This window comes from Cicer arietinum, chromosome 3 (genome assembly GCF_000331145.2).
Source record: "Cicer arietinum cultivar CDC Frontier isolate Library 1 chromosome 3, Cicar.CDCFrontier_v2.0, whole genome shotgun sequence".
In the NCBI taxonomy this organism is placed as follows: Eukaryota; Viridiplantae; Streptophyta; class Magnoliopsida; order Fabales; family Fabaceae; genus Cicer; species Cicer arietinum.
This window is the reverse complement of record NC_021162.2, coordinates 54,424,591-54,446,387: the sequence shown is the minus strand read 5'-3', so window position 1 is coordinate 54,446,387 and position 21,797 is coordinate 54,424,591.

Genomic DNA, 21,797 nt, shown 5'->3' with positions numbered 1-21,797 from the left:
TGTTTTGAAAATCATTAAGTTAAATCGGTATTAAGAACGGGGAATCTCTTAATGACTTATTTAATTAATGTTGTTTGAAAGTCGTTTCGGTAAATGAGTATTAAGAATGGGGAATCTCTTAATATGACTGTTTGCTTAACGTTTTGTTTTGAAAATCATTAAGTTAAATCGGTATTAAGAACGGGGAATCTCTTAATGACTTATTTAATTAATGTTGTTTGAAAGTCGTTTCGGTAAATGAGTATTAAGAATGGGGAATCTCTTAATATGACTGTTTGCTTAACGTTTTGTTTTGAAAATCATTAAGTTAAATCGGTATTGAGAACGGGGAATCTCTTAATGACTTATTTAATTAATGTTGTTTGAAAGTCGTTTCGGTAAATGAGTATTAAGAATGGGGAATCTCTTAATATGACTGTTTGCTTAACGTTTTGTTTTGAAAATCATTAAGTTAAATCGGTATTGAGAACGGGGAATCTCTTAATGACTTATTTAATTAATGTTGTTTGAAAGTCGTTTCGGTAAATGAGTATTAAGAATGGGGAATCTCTTAATATGACTGTTTGCTTAACGTTTTGTTTTGAAAATCATTAAGTTAAATCGGTATTGAGAACGGGGAATCTCTTAATGACTTATTTAATTAATGTTGTTTGAAAGTCGTTTCGGTAAATGAGTATTAAGAATGGGGAATCTCTTAATATGACTGTTTGCTTAACGTTTTGTTTTGAAAATCATTAAGTTAAATCGGTATTAAGAACGGGGAATCTCTTAATGACTTATTTAATTAATGTTGTTTGAAAGTCGTTTCGGTAAATGAGTATTAAGAATGGGGAATCTCTTAATATGACTGTTTGCTTAACGTTTTGTTTTGAAAATCATTAAGTTAAATCGGTATTAAGAACGGGGAATCTCTTAATGACTTATTTAATTAATGTTGTTTGAAAGTCGTTTCGGTAAATGAGTATTAAGAATGGGGAATCTCTTAATATGACTGTTTGCTTAACGTTTTGTTTTGAAAATCATTAAGTTAAATCGGTATTGAGAACGGGGAATCTCTTAATGACTTATTTAATTAATGTTGTTTGAAAGTCGTTTCGGTAAATGAGTATTAAGAATGGGGAATCTCTTAATATGACTGTTTGCTTAACGTTTTGTTTTGAAAATCATTAAGTTAAATCGGTATTGAGAACGGGGAATCTCTTAATGACTTATTTAATTAATGTTGTTTGAAAGTCGTTTCGGTAAATGAGTATTAAGAATGGGGAATCTCTTAATATGACTGTTTGCTTAACGTTTTGTTTTGAAAATCATTAAGTTAAATCGGTATTGAGAACGGGGAATCTCTTAATGACTTATTTAATTAATGTTGTTTGAAAGTCGTTTCGGTAAATGAGTATTAAGAATGGGGAATCTCTTAATATGACTGTTTGCTTAACGTTTTGTTTTGAAAATCATTAAGTTAAATCGGTATTAAGAACGGGGAATCTCTTAATGACTTATTTAATTAATGTTGTTTGAAAGTCGTTTCGGTAAATGAGTATTAAGAATGGGGAATCTCTTAATATGACTGTTTGCTTAACGTTTTGTTTTGAAAATCATTAAGTTAAATCGGTATTAAGAACGGGGAATCTCTTAATGACTTATTTAATTAATGTTGTTTGAAAGTCGTTTCGGTAAATGAGTATTAAGAATGGGGAATCTCTTAATATGACTGTTTGCTTAACGTTTTGTTTTGAAAATCATTAAGTTAAATCGGTATTGAGAACGGGGAATCTCTTAATGACTTATTTAATTAATGTTGTTTGAAAGTCGTTTCGGTAAATGAGTATTAAGAATGGGGAATCTCTTAATATGACTGTTTGCTTAACGTTTTGTTTTGAAAATCATTAAGTTAAATCGGTATTGAGAACGGGGAATCTCTTAATGACTTATTTAATTAATGTTGTTTGAAAGTCGTTTCGGTAAATGAGTATTAAGAATGGGGAATCTCTTAATATGACTGTTTGCTTAACGTTTTGTTTTGAAAATCATTAAGTTAAATCGGTATTGAGAACGGGGAATCTCTTAATGACTTATTTAATTAATGTTGTTTGAAAGTCGTTTCGGTAAATGAGTATTAAGAATGGGGAATCTCTTAATATGACTGTTTGCTTAACGTTTTGTTTTGAAAATCATTAAGTTAAATCGGTATTAAGAACGGGGAATCTCTTAATGACTTATTTAATTAATGTTGTTTGAAAGTCGTTTCGGTAAATGAGTATTAAGAATGGGGAATCTCTTAATATGACTGTTTGCTTAACGTTTTGTTTTGAAAATCATTAAGTTAAATCGGTATTAAGAACGGGGAATCTCTTAATGACTTATTTAATTAATGTTGTTTGAAAGTCGTTTCGGTAAATGAGTATTAAGAATGGGGAATCTCTTAATATGACTGTTTGCTTAACGTTTTGTTTTGAAAATCATTAAGTTAAATCGGTATTGAGAACGGGGAATCTCTTAATGACTTATTTAATTAATGTTGTTTGAAAGTCGTTTCGGTAAATGAGTATTAAGAATGGGGAATCTCTTAATATGACTGTTTGCTTAACGTTTTGTTTTGAAAATCATTAAGTTAAATCGGTATTGAGAACGGGGAATCTCTTAATGACTTATTTAATTAATGTTGTTTGAAAGTCGTTTCGGTAAATGAGTATTAAGAATGGGGAATCTCTTAATATGACTGTTTGCTTAACGTTTTGTTTTGAAAATCATTAAGTTAAATCGGTATTGAGAACGGGGAATCTCTTAATGACTTATTTAATTAATGTTGTTTGAAAGTCGTTTCGGTAAATGAGTATTAAGAATGGGGAATCTCTTAATATGACTGTTTGCTTAACGTTTTGTTTTGAAAATCATTAAGTTAAATCGGTATTAAGAACGGGGAATCTCTTAATGACTTATTTAATTAATGTTGTTTGAAAGTCGTTTCGGTAAATGAGTATTAAGAATGGGGAATCTCTTAATATGACTGTTTGCTTAACGTTTTGTTTTGAAAATCATTAAGTTAAATCGGTATTAAGAACGGGGAATCTCTTAATGACTTATTTAATTAATGTTGTTTGAAAGTCGTTTCGGTAAATGAGTATTAAGAATGGGGAATCTCTTAATATGACTGTTTGCTTAACGTTTTGTTTTGAAAATCATTAAGTTAAATCGGTATTGAGAACGGGGAATCTCTTAATGACTTATTTAATTAATGTTGTTTGAAAGTCGTTTCGGTAAATGAGTATTAAGAATGGGGAATCTCTTAATATGACTGTTTGCTTAACGTTTTGTTTTGAAAATCATTAAGTTAAATCGGTATTGAGAACGGGGAATCTCTTAATGACTTATTTAATTAATGTTGTTTGAAAGTCGTTTCGGTAAATGAGTATTAAGAATGGGGAATCTCTTAATATGACTGTTTGCTTAACGTTTTGTTTTGAAAATCATTAAGTTAAATCGGTATTGAGAACGGGGAATCTCTTAATGACTTATTTAATTAATGTTGTTTGAAAGTCGTTTCGGTAAATGAGTATTAAGAATGGGGAATCTCTTAATATGACTGTTTGCTTAACGTTTTGTTTTGAAAATCATTAAGTTAAATCGGTATTAAGAACGGGGAATCTCTTAATGACTTATTTAATTAATGTTGTTTGAAAGTCGTTTCGGTAAATGAGTATTAAGAATGGGGAATCTCTTAATATGACTGTTTGCTTAACGTTTTGTTTTGAAAATCATTAAGTTAAATCGGTATTAAGAACGGGGAATCTCTTAATGACTTATTTAATTAATGTTGTTTGAAAGTCGTTTCGGTAAATGAGTATTAAGAATGGGGAATCTCTTAATATGACTGTTTGCTTAACGTTTTGTTTTGAAAATCATTAAGTTAAATCGGTATTGAGAACGGGGAATCTCTTAATGACTTATTTAATTAATGTTGTTTGAAAGTCGTTTCGGTAAATGAGTATTAAGAATGGGGAATCTCTTAATATGACTGTTTGCTTAACGTTTTGTTTTGAAAATCATTAAGTTAAATCGGTATTGAGAACGGGGAATCTCTTAATGACTTATTTAATTAATGTTGTTTGAAAGTCGTTTCGGTAAATGAGTATTAAGAATGGGGAATCTCTTAATATGACTGTTTGCTTAACGTTTTGTTTTGAAAATCATTAAGTTAAATCGGTATTGAGAACGGGGAATCTCTTAATGACTTATTTAATTAATGTTGTTTGAAAGTCGTTTCGGTAAATGAGTATTAAGAATGGGGAATCTCTTAATATGACTGTTTGCTTAACGTTTTGTTTTGAAAATCATTAAGTTAAATCGGTATTAAGAACGGGGAATCTCTTAATGACTTATTTAATTAATGTTGTTTGAAAGTCGTTTCGGTAAATGAGTATTAAGAATGGGGAATCTCTTAATATGACTGTTTGCTTAACGTTTTGTTTTGAAAATCATTAAGTTAAATCGGTATTAAGAACGGGGAATCTCTTAATGACTTATTTAATTAATGTTGTTTGAAAGTCGTTTCGGTAAATGAGTATTAAGAATGGGGAATCTCTTAATATGACTGTTTGCTTAACGTTTTGTTTTGAAAATCATTAAGTTAAATCGGTATTGAGAACGGGGAATCTCTTAATGACTTATTTAATTAATGTTGTTTGAAAGTCGTTTCGGTAAATGAGTATTAAGAATGGGGAATCTCTTAATATGACTGTTTGCTTAACGTTTTGTTTTGAAAATCATTAAGTTAAATCGGTATTGAGAACGGGGAATCTCTTAATGACTTATTTAATTAATGTTGTTTGAAAGTCGTTTCGGTAAATGAGTATTAAGAATGGGGAATCTCTTAATATGACTGTTTGCTTAACGTTTTGTTTTGAAAATCATTAAGTTAAATCGGTATTGAGAACGGGGAATCTCTTAATGACTTATTTAATTAATGTTGTTTGAAAGTCGTTTCGGTAAATGAGTATTAAGAATGGGGAATCTCTTAATATGACTGTTTGCTTAACGTTTTGTTTTGAAAATCATTAAGTTAAATCGGTATTAAGAACGGGGAATCTCTTAATGACTTATTTAATTAATGTTGTTTGAAAGTCGTTTCGGTAAATGAGTATTAAGAATGGGGAATCTCTTAATATGACTGTTTGCTTAACGTTTTGTTTTGAAAATCATTAAGTTAAATCGGTATTAAGAACGGGGAATCTCTTAATGACTTATTTAATTAATGTTGTTTGAAAGTCGTTTCGGTAAATGAGTATTAAGAATGGGGAATCTCTTAATATGACTGTTTGCTTAACGTTTTGTTTTGAAAATCATTAAGTTAAATCGGTATTGAGAACGGGGAATCTCTTAATGACTTATTTAATTAATGTTGTTTGAAAGTCGTTTCGGTAAATGAGTATTAAGAATGGGGAATCTCTTAATATGACTGTTTGCTTAACGTTTTGTTTTGAAAATCATTAAGTTAAATCGGTATTGAGAACGGGGAATCTCTTAATGACTTATTTAATTAATGTTGTTTGAAAGTCGTTTCGGTAAATGAGTATTAAGAATGGGGAATCTCTTAATATGACTGTTTGCTTAACGTTTTGTTTTGAAAATCATTAAGTTAAATCGGTATTGAGAACGGGGAATCTCTTAATGACTTATTTAATTAATGTTGTTTGAAAGTCGTTTCGGTAAATGAGTATTAAGAATGGGGAATCTCTTAATATGACTGTTTGCTTAACGTTTTGTTTTGAAAATCATTAAGTTAAATCGGTATTAAGAACGGGGAATCTCTTAATGACTTATTTAATTAATGTTGTTTGAAAGTCGTTTCGGTAAATGAGTATTAAGAATGGGGAATCTCTTAATATGACTGTTTGCTTAACGTTTTGTTTTGAAAATCATTAAGTTAAATCGGTATTAAGAACGGGGAATCTCTTAATGACTTATTTAATTAATGTTGTTTGAAAGTCGTTTCGGTAAATGAGTATTAAGAATGGGGAATCTCTTAATATGACTGTTTGCTTAACGTTTTGTTTTGAAAATCATTAAGTTAAATCGGTATTGAGAACGGGGAATCTCTTAATGACTTATTTAATTAATGTTGTTTGAAAGTCGTTTCGGTAAATGAGTATTAAGAATGGGGAATCTCTTAATATGACTGTTTGCTTAACGTTTTGTTTTGAAAATCATTAAGTTAAATCGGTATTGAGAACGGGGAATCTCTTAATGACTTATTTAATTAATGTTGTTTGAAAGTCGTTTCGGTAAATGAGTATTAAGAATGGGGAATCTCTTAATATGACTGTTTGCTTAACGTTTTGTTTTGAAAATCATTAAGTTAAATCGGTATTGAGAACGGGGAATCTCTTAATGACTTATTTAATTAATGTTGTTTGAAAGTCGTTTCGGTAAATGAGTATTAAGAATGGGGAATCTCTTAATATGACTGTTTGCTTAACGTTTTGTTTTGAAAATCATTAAGTTAAATCGGTATTAAGAACGGGGAATCTCTTAATGACTTATTTAATTAATGTTGTTTGAAAGTCGTTTCGGTAAATGAGTATTAAGAATGGGGAATCTCTTAATATGACTGTTTGCTTAACGTTTTGTTTTGAAAATCATTAAGTTAAATCGGTATTAAGAACGGGGAATCTCTTAATGACTTATTTAATTAATGTTGTTTGAAAGTCGTTTCGGTAAATGAGTATTAAGAATGGGGAATCTCTTAATATGACTGTTTGCTTAACGTTTTGTTTTGAAAATCATTAAGTTAAATCGGTATTGAGAACGGGGAATCTCTTAATGACTTATTTAATTAATGTTGTTTGAAAGTCGTTTCGGTAAATGAGTATTAAGAATGGGGAATCTCTTAATATGACTGTTTGCTTAACGTTTTGTTTTGAAAATCATTAAGTTAAATCGGTATTGAGAACGGGGAATCTCTTAATGACTTATTTAATTAATGTTGTTTGAAAGTCGTTTCGGTAAATGAGTATTAAGAATGGGGAATCTCTTAATATGACTGTTTGCTTAACGTTTTGTTTTGAAAATCATTAAGTTAAATCGGTATTGAGAACGGGGAATCTCTTAATGACTTATTTAATTAATGTTGTTTGAAAGTCGTTTCGGTAAATGAGTATTAAGAATGGGGAATCTCTTAATATGACTGTTTGCTTAACGTTTTGTTTTGAAAATCATTAAGTTAAATCGGTATTAAGAACGGGGAATCTCTTAATGACTTATTTAATTAATGTTGTTTGAAAGTCGTTTCGGTAAATGAGTATTAAGAATGGGGAATCTCTTAATATGACTGTTTGCTTAACGTTTTGTTTTGAAAATCATTAAGTTAAATCGGTATTAAGAACGGGGAATCTCTTAATGACTTATTTAATTAATGTTGTTTGAAAGTCGTTTCGGTAAATGAGTATTAAGAATGGGGAATCTCTTAATATGACTGTTTGCTTAACGTTTTGTTTTGAAAATCATTAAGTTAAATCGGTATTGAGAACGGGGAATCTCTTAATGACTTATTTAATTAATGTTGTTTGAAAGTCGTTTCGGTAAATGAGTATTAAGAATGGGGAATCTCTTAATATGACTGTTTGCTTAACGTTTTGTTTTGAAAATCATTAAGTTAAATCGGTATTGAGAACGGGGAATCTCTTAATGACTTATTTAATTAATGTTGTTTGAAAGTCGTTTCGGTAAATGAGTATTAAGAATGGGGAATCTCTTAATATGACTGTTTGCTTAACGTTTTGTTTTGAAAATCATTAAGTTAAATCGGTATTGAGAACGGGGAATCTCTTAATGACTTATTTAATTAATGTTGTTTGAAAGTCGTTTCGGTAAATGAGTATTAAGAATGGGGAATCTCTTAATATGACTGTTTGCTTAACGTTTTGTTTTGAAAATCATTAAGTTAAATCGGTATTAAGAACGGGGAATCTCTTAATGACTTATTTAATTAATGTTGTTTGAAAGTCGTTTCGGTAAATGAGTATTAAGAATGGGGAATCTCTTAATATGACTGTTTGCTTAACGTTTTGTTTTGAAAATCATTAAGTTAAATCGGTATTAAGAACGGGGAATCTCTTAATGACTTATTTAATTAATGTTGTTTGAAAGTCGTTTCGGTAAATGAGTATTAAGAATGGGGAATCTCTTAATATGACTGTTTGCTTAACGTTTTGTTTTGAAAATCATTAAGTTAAATCGGTATTGAGAACGGGGAATCTCTTAATGACTTATTTAATTAATGTTGTTTGAAAGTCGTTTCGGTAAATGAGTATTAAGAATGGGGAATCTCTTAATATGACTGTTTGCTTAACGTTTTGTTTTGAAAATCATTAAGTTAAATCGGTATTGAGAACGGGGAATCTCTTAATGACTTATTTAATTAATGTTGTTTGAAAGTCGTTTCGGTAAATGAGTATTAAGAATGGGGAATCTCTTAATATGACTGTTTGCTTAACGTTTTGTTTTGAAAATCATTAAGTTAAATCGGTATTGAGAACGGGGAATCTCTTAATGACTTATTTAATTAATGTTGTTTGAAAGTCGTTTCGGTAAATGAGTATTAAGAATGGGGAATCTCTTAATATGACTGTTTGCTTAACGTTTTGTTTTGAAAATCATTAAGTTAAATCGGTATTAAGAACGGGGAATCTCTTAATGACTTATTTAATTAATGTTGTTTGAAAGTCGTTTCGGTAAATGAGTATTAAGAATGGGGAATCTCTTAATATGACTGTTTGCTTAACGTTTTGTTTTGAAAATCATTAAGTTAAATCGGTATTAAGAACGGGGAATCTCTTAATGACTTATTTAATTAATGTTGTTTGAAAGTCGTTTCGGTAAATGAGTATTAAGAATGGGGAATCTCTTAATATGACTGTTTGCTTAACGTTTTGTTTTGAAAATCATTAAGTTAAATCGGTATTGAGAACGGGGAATCTCTTAATGACTTATTTAATTAATGTTGTTTGAAAGTCGTTTCGGTAAATGAGTATTAAGAATGGGGAATCTCTTAATATGACTGTTTGCTTAACGTTTTGTTTTGAAAATCATTAAGTTAAATCGGTATTGAGAACGGGGAATCTCTTAATGACTTATTTAATTAATGTTGTTTGAAAGTCGTTTCGGTAAATGAGTATTAAGAATGGGGAATCTCTTAATATGACTGTTTGCTTAACGTTTTGTTTTGAAAATCATTAAGTTAAATCGGTATTGAGAACGGGGAATCTCTTAATGACTTATTTAATTAATGTTGTTTGAAAGTCGTTTCGGTAAATGAGTATTAAGAATGGGGAATCTCTTAATATGACTGTTTGCTTAACGTTTTGTTTTGAAAATCTTTAAGTTAAATCGGTATTAAGAACGGGGAATCTCTTAATGACTTATTTAATTAATGTTGTTTGAAAGTCGTTTCGGTAAATGAGTATTAAGAATGGGGAATCTCTTAATATGACTGTTTGCTTAACGTTTTGTTTTGAAAATCATTAAGTTAAATCGGTATTAAGAACGGGGAATCTCTTAATGACTTATTTAATTAATGTTGTTTGAAAGTCGTTTAAGTTAAATGGGTATTAAAAATGGGGAATCTTTTAATATCTGCATTTGCTTAACGATTGTTGTGGATGGAGTCAGTATATGCTCATGCATTTTCATGCTTTTTGTAAATCGTGCAGACCCGTGATAGGTGGCACCTTGGTAAATAGTACTTTGGCCTGTGATAGGCGGTACATTTATGATTTACGTTTTTGAAAACCGTGCAGACCCGTGATAGGTGGCACCTTGATAAATAGTACTTTGGCCTGTGATAGGCGGTACATTTATGATTTACGTTTTTGAAAACCGTGCAGACCCGTGATAGGTGGCACCTCGATAAACGGTACGGGCCCGTGATAGGCAGTACGTTTATGGTTTTCGCTTTTTTGTAAATTGTGCAGACCCGTGATAGGTGGCACCTCGATAAACGGTACGGGCCCGTGATAGGCAGTACGTTTATGGTTTTCGCTTTTTTGTAAATTGTGCAGACCCGTGATAGGTGGCACCTTGGTAAATAGTACTTTAGCCTGTGATAGGCGGTACATTTACAATTTACGTTATTTTAGTAAACCGTGCAGACCCGTGATAGGTGGCACCTTGGTAATTGGTACTTTGGCCTGCAATAGGCGGTACGATTATGATTTACGGCCCTTCGAGGAGGGTTTTGGTTTGGAATTCCGAGTCCATGCATTTTGGCATATACGCATTGCATTAGGGTGCTTGGCACGCGAGTCGTGGTTGATTTGAGTTTTATGATTAAGTGATTTGAATTTGAGTCGTTGTGGTAATTGCGTTGAAAATGCTAAGTGTTATGTGTTGATTGTTGTGTGTAAGTATGATGGTTATCGAGATCCCAATTGCCGTGGTAATTGCGTTGAAAATGCTAAGTGTTATGTGTTGATTGTTGTGTGTAAGTATGATGGTTATCGAGATCCCAATTGCCGTGGTAATTGCGTTGAAAATGCTAAGTGTTATGTGTTGATTGTTGTGTGTAAGTATGATGGTTATCGAGATCCCAATTGCCGTGGTAATCGCGTAGGAATTGCTAAGTGTTAGGTTGTGGACTTGATTAGGAATGACTTGAGTTAATGCATGAATTTTTGGAAAAACGATCAGGGAAATCGATTTCCCAATCGATTGGATGAGTTGCAGGAAGTTCACTATTTTAACCTAATCGATTTGCCAATCGATTGTATAAATATGTCTTTCAAAATCTTTTAAGAAATCGATTTGGAAATCGATTGGCAGAGAGGCAGGAACTCAGCAAAACTGCCAAAATCGATTTGGAAATCGATTTGGCAACCCAGGGACTCATCAGAACTGACAAAATCGACTTAGAAATCGATTTGGTCATGCAAAAACTCAGCAGAACTGACCAAATCGATTTGGCAATCGATTGGCTCAGCAAAAGTCCTTATTTTGAGTTAGATAATCGATTGCTCAATTGATTTATCAATGCTTTGGTCAGTTATGTATTACTTGATGATTTGAGAACTTCATTTTGAGTTCATTGTTAATTGGCAAGCATTATATGAACTTTTAGCATATGGAAAATCCTTTTAAGGTGCATGCTTAGTTGAAAGGTTATTTTGTGCATTTAAAACTTAAATGTTATGTGTTATCTGTTAATTTCGGTTGGTGACCCTTTACAATTATTGTGGAAATCTGGGCTTTGCCCTCAGATGAGAGTCAGGACGATCCTACCGGTTCGTACCCTACGGACGGGAATGGAGATGGGAATGCTTGACTGCAGCTACGTTAGGAGGATCTCACGGGGCGCGTGGAGATCACTCAGGGTGTATAGTTTTTGGTAGGATGATCAGATTAGGTTGATGTATAGGGACTAGACGTCCTACTTTTTGGGTTGGAGTATTTTGATTTGGAAAACTGTACTTATACTAATATTGTCAGTTTGACATCTTATTTGAATGGGTCTCATGTACCATTTGTTGTTGTGTAAATGCTTTGGATTTATATTTGGAGAAACTTTTCCGCTGCTTGTAAATTATAATGACTCAATTATTTATCCAAAGGCATTTTCCTGTTTATTTCTTTGTTTTAGTTTAATTTCTTTTTTTAAAAAAAAATACACCCTCGCTTAGAAAATCGGGGTGTTACACTTATCTTTATGGAACTACTTCCTCTCTCTTTACAAACCGCTAAAAAAATGATGGGTAAGCCCAAAAAAAATATGACTGAAAAAAATGAAGCTGCATAGCCTATTTCTTTGACCAAGCAAAACTGATACTCGAAAAATGGGAAAGTGGAGTAAAGTTAGAATAAGTTGTTGTTGACTTAGTGAAATACAAAAACAAAATATTATTATTATCATTTTCGTTAGGTACCAATAAATAATACTCAAATGTTATACCTTCACCTAATAAATGTGTGATATTCCTATAATTTGGACTTCTACAATTTTTTTCAATTCACACGATACTAGCTCTAAGTTTCAACTTATGTTCAACAATCCCTCACTTGAATTTAAAAAGTGTTTCTGAAATAGTATCAAATGTTTCTATATGATCATGCATAAACAAATGTGTCTTTTGACGTGTACCTTTGCATAGTAAGTAAGATTCATATTCACCAAGAGTGACTCATAGTATTGAATTCTATTTCTGACATCAAACTCAGACATAACTTTTTCATATGGTGTATTCTCAAAAGCTTGTGCATTAGTGGCCCTGCATGTCTATCATAGAATAGTCAACGCTCTAGGAATTCAGCCTCAAAATTCCATAGGAACGACCCCACTTCCACGTTCACATAGGTGATGAGTATATCAAGAGTACTCATGTAGCTAGGTACTCTACTCCACTCCAAATAGAGTATAGATCTCATTAAGAGTTTCTATTATCTCATCGTTTCATCGTTTCAGGAATCATGCTTCTCTGAGATATAATAACATGTTCATCTCATATCACTTCACGACTTGTTATTACCCATTGAACCTGATTATTGGGATCTCTAGTCTTATAGGTTGGGTTACCATAATGAAAGATTCTATAGGTATTACTCTCATCATTTTGGATGTATTTAATAATTTTTCTTTAGCTAATCATTTTGTCAAAGGATTTGGTAAACTTTCATCAGTGCGTACATGATCCACTATAACAACTCTTTAAGAAAGCAGCACTCTAATTGTGTTGTGCTTATGATGCATTTGTCGTCTCTTACCATTGTAATAGCGATTCTAAATATTTGCAGTAGCCATTGTACTATCGCAATGGATCAACACAGCTGAGATTTGTTTTTTCCATAAAGGGATCTCAACTAACAAGCATTTCAACCAACTCGCTTCTTCACTAGCAGTAGCTAGCGCTATCATTTCAGACTCCATAGTGGATTGGGCCAATATTGTTTGTTTATTCGATTTCCAAGATTTAACACCACCAACTATACTAAAACTATAGCCACATGTTACTTTGGAGTCATTTGATAAGGTGTTTCAATCAACATCATTGTATCCTTCACGGACGACATAAAATCTTTGATAATGTAATCTGAGACTCATTGTCCTTTTAAGGTATTTCATGACTCTTTCGATAGTGTGTCAATGTTCCATACTAGGTCTACTAGTAAACCTACACAATAGTCTCACAACGTAGACAATGTCAGTTCTAGTATAGTCACTAGCACACCTAAGGCTGCCAACGATGCTCTCTTATTTAGATTGTCTATCACCTTCATCAACCTTTTTGAAAAGTTTCACACTTGGATCATATGATGCACAAGCAGGTTTACAATCAAAGTATTTGTATTTCTTTAAGATCTTTTCAACATAGTGAGATTGATCCAAAGAAATTCTCTTTTTTAACCAAGTAATATTGATTTCAATGATTCCACTCGCTTCTCCGAGGTCTTTCATATCAAAGTTGTTACACGACAATGATTTCACAATATTTACAATATGAATGTTTGAATCAAATATGACTAGGTCATCTATATAGAGACATATGATAATACAAATGTCATTTTTGTATTTATAATAAATACATTTGTCATTTTCATTCACTTTAAACTCATTCGAAATAATCAAGTTATCAAACTTTTCATGTCATTGCTTTGGAGTTTGTTTAAGACCATACAGTGATTTATCTAACTTACAAACCTTGTTTCCTTGTCCATGAATCACAAAACTTTCAGGTTGTTCCATATAGATTTCATCTTCTAAGTCACCATTTATAAAAGTTGTTTTAACATCCATTTGTTGAATCACCAAGTTATGAATAACGACTAATGAAATGAGTACTCTAATGGATGTAATTTTAATGACTGATGAAAAAGTGTCGAAGAAATCTATATTTTCTTTGTCTAAACCTTTTGGCTACAAGGCGAGCCTTATATTTCTTAATAGTTCCATCAGATTTTAGTTTCTTTTTCAATATCCATTTACAACATATCGGTTTGCAACCAAGAAGCAAGTCTACTAAATGTCAGGTCTTGTTAGACTCTAGAGAATTCATGTCATCAGTTACAGCTTCTTGCTACAAATCTGCATCCAAATATGACAAAGCTTATTGAAGATTTGTAGGGTCCTCTTCTAAGGTATAGGTCATATAATCGAGTCCGTAATTTTTAGCAACTTTAGCACTCTTACTTCTTTGAGGTTCTATTTCGCTTTATTTGTTGCTTTCAATGCTCTTCATCACATGATCGTGACTTGGTTTGTTGCCCCACTGTTTCTCGATTTAAAAAGGAATTTATTTTGATAAAAGTCAATATCATTTGACTCTATTATCACTTTTGCATTTATGTCATAAAACCTATCTGCTTTGATGTTTATTGCATACCCAATGAATACACATTTATAGGCTCTATTGGTGAGTTTAACTCACTTGGGATCGAGGATTCTAACATAAGTTAAACAACCCCAAGTTTAAAAATAAGACAAATTCAATTGTCTTTTCTTCAAAATTTTATAAGGAGGTGTTTTGTTTTTAGATTTAAGAACTCTATTCATAACATAACATAACAAACAATCAATAAAATTTCTCTTTAGTGTTACGCATAATAGCAACGACTAGTTCAGTAATAGTTTTATTCTTTCTTTTAGCTTTACCATTCATTTCAAGCAAAAATGGTGCAACTATTTCATGTATATAAAACTCATTAAACAGACTAGAATCATATTTGGTTCCTCTATCACTAAGAAACCTCTTAATCTTTCTACTAAATTGATTTTCAATTTCAGTTACAAAGATCCTAAACATGTCAAGCGCTTCACTTTTATTGTTCATTTGATATACAAAAGTATAGTCAGAATAATCGTCAATAAAAGTGATAAAATAACATTTCTTAAAGTCACATGAAGTTCATATATATCATTTTGTATTAAGCCTAAAGGCTTAGATTATCTTAATACTGATTTATGTGAACTCTTGGTTATTTTAACTTGACTACAAAAAACAAACTTTTCAAAATCATTTAAAGATAACTTTGGAATTAAACCTAAGTTACTTAAGTTTAAAATCACGAGTTTGTTCACATGACAGAGTCTAGCATGTCAAATATAAAAATCACACAACATGTTAAGCAGAATGAGACATTTTATTAATTCGAACAATTAATTTAAACATGTCATTATTGGTGTATCATTTGCCATCAAAAATATCATATTTGGTGTACAAATATGCTCCTATAACGTAAGTAAATCATGCCTTATTCAGAAGAAAACCATAAACACTATGAAGACGGGTTATCAGTCTCTCTAGAAAAAAATCTTTTGTTTTATGCTTGAGATAATTTTTGAAATCCATCCAAGAAGGAGAAGGTTGTCAATAATAGCAACAATTTGAAATTGTTCATCTACAGTCATACCTTAAGAGATTATCTGATGAGCTATCGTATGAATTTCATGAGAATGAGCCTCCATTGATGTCAATGGTCATCTAATACTCTGATACTTGAGGTAGTGGCTCACAATATTGTTGGAAGTGTAGTAGTCATACAGATCATCAATAAGTTCATTAAGAATATAATTTCTACAGAGGTCATCATTATCATGATTAATTCTTCAGCTTTCTTATCCTTTTATGTTTACTTCAAACTAAAACAAATTATTGAAACCAGATGAAACAGAACCAAATCTAGTAATCTCTTTGGTTGACATGGCAGAAAGAAAAATCTTGAAATTTTATTTTTGAGTTTTGAAAAGTTGTTTTAGAACAAATTTATGTCACCAAAGATATTAATGGATTGAGTTTCGAACTAGGTCACTCTCTTTAAGACGTTTCACTGAACTATCTAAATTGTGCAAACTAGACTATTAACCACGAAGTCTCCGAAATAAACAGTCAAATAAATTTTATCGAAGTTTTACTGCACCATTCTATAAATACACCATCACGATAACAATTAAAGACACTCATAATATAGTACTGAAACGCACAAAAACCAATCTAAAAAATTTAGAGCACAAAGCTCTCTAAAAGAAAGGTGGTATTAGAACCACTAAAATATCACAGAGAATCTATATTTATAGGAAGTTCATAGGAGAAGAAAATGCTACCTACTTTTTCGGAACTGCTTCCTCTCTCCAACTGCTACAAAAAAATATGGATTGACCGAATAAACCAAAAATAATTAGAATAAAAAACAAAATGAATCGCCTAGCTGCTTTTTTTACCAAGTAAACAACACTAATTATAAGTTTCAACTTATTTTTAACATAACATAAATGTCATAACGTGGAAATGTATGGTTGGTTTAAAATTTCTATATATTAAAAAGGTATTTAATTGTTAGGATTTATGGCTAAATAAAATGAAGCAGTAAAGGAGTATGATGGGGTTTGTTCTAAGTTCTGAGATTCTTTATTTTCCCCAACTTGCTGGCACAAAGACCACTTATCATAAATCAAATTATGTTAAAATTTTGATGTTTAACTTCAGGGAAAGTAAGAAGGCATGGCCATGGGTTTGTGCAGGACCCAAAATATTTTTGTTTTTTTTAAGAGAACTATAGAAGTTTTTTACTTACCACTTCCTACTTTTATTTCTCACTCCTCAATACATTTTAAAATTACTATTTTATCTTTTTTATTATATATATATATATATATATATATATATATATATTAGTTAAAATATTTTTATACTTTCTCAATATTTTGTAAAGTTTCGAACAATTTGAAACTTTCGAAATAAGAAATTTAAGACTTTTCAAAATTTTTAACAATATAAAACTTTCGAAATTCACTTTTTTTTCAAAAATTTTAAATTTATTGAAACTTTCAAAACCGTGTTTTTAAAAAAATTTAAAACTTTCAAATAAAATAAAAGTTTCGAGTCTATAGTACCATAATTTTGTCCGAATAATTAAAAATAATTCAAAAACTAAGTAATAATATGTTTAATAAATATTTTAAAAATATTATTATAAAATCTAAAAAATCATCATTTTACAATTTAGTTTAATTTTGAATCTATATTTACATAAATACTCCTATTACATTACACCAAAAACAACATAAAATAAAATAAATTAAACAAAAAATTCTTCTTCTTACTTCTCTCTGTGAGAGGCAAAAGCCTTTTTTTTTCATATTACTTATTTTTTATTCTTTCACTAGTAAAAATATGATCTTTGTTGAAAATGTGATATTTTTCTTTTCCATTTGTACAATTCCATAAATTTTGCAAAAACAATAGAAAAACCAAATATCAATTTATGTTATTGACACAAAAATTCATCTTTGTAGTCTATAAATTAAGACAAAAATCAGTTCTTAAGAGAGAAGAAATTTGGCAAAGTAAAAAAAATAGAGAAAAAGAAAAGAGTGATTTTTTTGCGATAAACTAAAATAAACATAAAAAGTGATTTTAATGTTCAAGATGAACAACAAAGAACCCATGTTTTCCACATTCTTTTTTTTTCTCAAACCCTCAATCTCCATGCTCAAAGATTTTCTCTCAATTCTTGTTTTTCTCTCAAAAGTGGAGTTTCCCATTTTTTCTTTTTATGTCACGAAGAAAACAGGATTCCTTTCTATTCTCTCTCAATACTATCCCCTTGTTTCCAGTTTATGATAAAACTTGTTTTCTCTCTCCATCAGGACAATATATCTTACTATTCAAGAATAAGAGAAGATCCAATCCAATAATATTTTCCATACTTGGTAACATTTTAGGGTTTATAATGATTTTAGGGTTCATGAGTGAATCCTTTTGATTTTGATTTGTTTAGGATTTTTTATTTTAGGTGTTTTTTCTTTTAATTTAATTTTAACAAATAAATTTTATTTATAATAATGATTTTTAACAATTATAATAATGATTTTTAAAAATATAAATTATATTTTTTAATTAGAAATAATATAATAATAAGTTTATTCCACGTATGCGTCTGCCACGTCAGCTTTTTTATTGACACGTCATTAAAAAAATGACAACTCATCATGATTTAGACTCAAATTCTGTTTGGGGGACTAAAACTGGGGAGAAACAAAATGGGGGGACTACTTTCAATTTTCACCTATAATAGGGGGACCAAAAATGCAATTAAGCCTTTATTTTTTTATTCCTGAAATGCCACACTCTGAAACAAAATTCCCTGAATGCCCTATTTTTCTGTTCCAATAGGAAGTCGTTCCCTGGGGAAGCGACCTTCTGAAGAGGAAACTTTTTTATGTTAATAGGAGGTCGTTTCCCGGGGAAGCGACCTCCTACTGCGTTGGTTTTTTTTTTTTTTGTTTGTTATATTTTAAAAATAGTTTATTATTAGAATTATTAATTTAATTATTAAAAATAAAATACAAATATTAAATTAAAATTAAGTACAATAATAAATTATAAATAAAATTTATATTTTAATTATTATTATTATTATTATTATAAATAATTATTATACGTATAATTAAAAATTATTATAATTAAAGTGATTAAATAATTATTATATTAAAATTTTAAAAAATAAATAAATTAAATGATAATAAAAATTAAATAATGATAACAATTAAATGAAAAGAAATTTATATTGATAACATGAAAATAAAATGAAATACATTAAATTATTAATTTAATTATTTAAAAAATAAAAATACTAATAATTAATTAAAAATACGTTAATAATTAATTATTAATAAATGTTATATTTTAATTATTGTTATTATTATAATAAATAACTATTATACTTTTAATTAAAAATTATTATACTTAAAATGATATTAAAAATTAAATAATAATAACAATTAAATGAAAAGAAATTGATATTGATAACTTGAAAACGAAATGAAATACATTAAATTAATAATAAAAAAGTACATCAATCAAAATATATATATATATATATATATATATATATTATAAATTTCAAAAAAAAATTAAAATAAATGATATTCAAAATTAAATAATTATAATAATAATAATAATAATAATAATAACAATTAAATGAAAAGAAATTTTTATTGATAACATGAAAACGAAATGAAATACATTAAATTAATAATAAAAATACATCAATCAAATTTGAGTAGATGTGTCAGCAGCGTTTGGACAATGTTTTCTAGTATGACCAGAGACCCGACATAACCCGCATTTTCTTGGTACTCTTTATGTACTGTCCATTTCTGTTCTAATGCATTTGCTCTTTGGACGACCTTTCATGACTCTCCGCATTAGTGGATTGTGACACACCTTAACACATTCATATTGTGGCCAATATCCTTGGTTTGGTATGGGTTGGAACACTTCATCATAGACTTTTAATACCGTTTCCACTTTATACACATCAGGTATAAGGCTCCAATAATTATATTTTATGCTAGAGCATGCTGCTATGACATGTGAACAAGGCATATGTTTAGCTTGATATATTCCACAATCGCACCACTTGTTAGAAAGGTTTACACTGAAATGACCAATTGGTCGCCCTTCTCTTGGAACCAATGTCTCGTGCACCATGAAAGTATGGTTGCTCCGATCAAAACTATCCACCCTATGACTATTGGATTTACTTATTTCCAATTTCATAAAATCTATGCAAGTTTTTGTGTATACCTGACCATAAGCTAAAATTGATGTGTGTCGTTTTCCCATGGTTGGAAATAGTGCCCCTGTTTTAAAATAAGTTGATTGCACCAAAGCAGTGATAGGAAGGTTGCGCGGGCCTTTTAATACTGCGTTCATTGACTCCACAAGGTTGGTTGTCATCTAACCCCAACGACTACCTCCATCGAATGCTTGAATCCAATCTTGTCGAGGTATGTTGTCTAACCATTTCAAAGCCTCCAGATTTAGCATGCCGATTTCTCTACGGTAGTATCGATATGTAGGCTCGTTGATCGAGTAACATGTATTAAAACAGTAGACAATTATATAAATTAAGAATAAAATTATTAAAAATTACACTAATTAAGAATGAAACTATTACCCATAGAAATAACTTTTTTCTTCAAAGCATTGTCTTTAAATTCCCTTGTAAAATTTTGTGAAATATGTTGGACGCAGAACATATGCTTTGACAGAGGATCTTGCCACCCATTATTCGGATTATTATAAGCACTTTTAATAGATTCATGTCTATCGGAAATCAAACAAATGTTGGCCTGTGGAGTGACAAATTTTCTCAAATTTCTCAAAAAGAAACTCCAACCTTCTTTTGTCTCACCTTCCACAATAGCATAAGCAATAGGAATTACGTTGTCGTTCCCATCCTGTGCAACTGCTACCAATAGAGTTCCTTTGTACTTGTCGTACAGCCAATCAACTTGTATTATTGGTTTGCAGAATTTAAACGCAGATATACACGGAACGAAAGCCCAAAATAGTCTATGAAAAATCCTTATCCCATTTATCAAACTATTCTCATGATAAGCTGGGATGGTTTCCATTTCTATTTTAGTTCCTGGAGCAAACGTTTTCATAACCAACAACCATTGTGGGAGTTGATTGTAAGACTCTTCCCAGTTACCATAAATTTGTTCGATCGCTTTATTCTTTCCCATCCAGGCCTTTTTATAACTAACTGTGTAGTTATGTAAAGCTCGAATCTGAGCAACAATTACCTTCACTTTGATTGAAGGATCCACATTCACAACTTTCATTATGCTTTGACATATCATGTTAGAATCGAGCTTCATATGATCTTGTGACAATGCAGAATTTGTGCATGTATGAGGCACATTCGATTTACCAATAACCCACAATTCACTTTTTTTTTTTGCATTTTGAAGCTCTGCATCTAAACAAACAATTTGGATCTGAACAATAAATGACATACCTTTCTAAATCTGACTTTTGTACCACAAAATTCAATGATTGTTTTAAATGGTAACGCTTGATTGCACGTACGCATTCATCTTTGTTATGAAACTTCATTCCAACCGCAAGAGTTCCATCTACTGTTGGGACTTCGTTAATGAGCAAGTGATCAAATTCACTTGATTTCTGTTGAGTATCTAAATTGATGCTCTTCAGGTGAAATGGTGGATCGAAATCAGGTAGAATAGGTTGATCTTCTGCTTCTATATCTTCGTCACCATCAATGTCATCGACAAAATTATCAAATGATTCATCGAAGTATGTTTCATCCCCTTTACTATAATCAATTAAATCTTCCTCGTTGATACTATGTAAGACACTATAGGGAAGATCACATTGTGGACTTGTTGGAGGAGATTGATGATGGAGTTGAAAACTTTCTGGATGAGTTTGTTCTAATTGGGTAGAATATGGTTCGTAGTGTTATGATGGAGGCTAGTGTTGTGATGATTCACAGTGTTGTGATGGTTCATAGTGATGTGATGGTTCATAGTGTTGTGATGGAGAATATAAGTCGGGTTGATAAGGTATGTTTGATGTTGATGTTTGATCAATGTTTGTTGATGGAAAAGCAGACTCGAAGGTAACATATAACTCTTTGGTGTCGAGTTGTGACCACATTGCATAAACATCAACTCAACATCTTCATTGTCGCAAATCTTCATGAGTTCAAACCTTGTTGTATTTTCACCAAAGAACACAAGGAGTTGATAAACTATATCACTTATCGTGACGTTGCCACTGAGCTGTAATTTTTTTCTAATGACATTCTTTAGACGAGCAAAGTTGCTTCCTAAATGTACTTTGAACGCCTTTTTATAGTCACTTACGAATGTTTTTCCTTCAACTCCATCAACAATTGAACCATTGTAATAAACAATACAAATTACTTGTTGAGCAGCCATGACTAAATGATTGATTGAGTATGAAATGGTAAAAGGTGTGGTGAGAAGGTATGGTGAGATA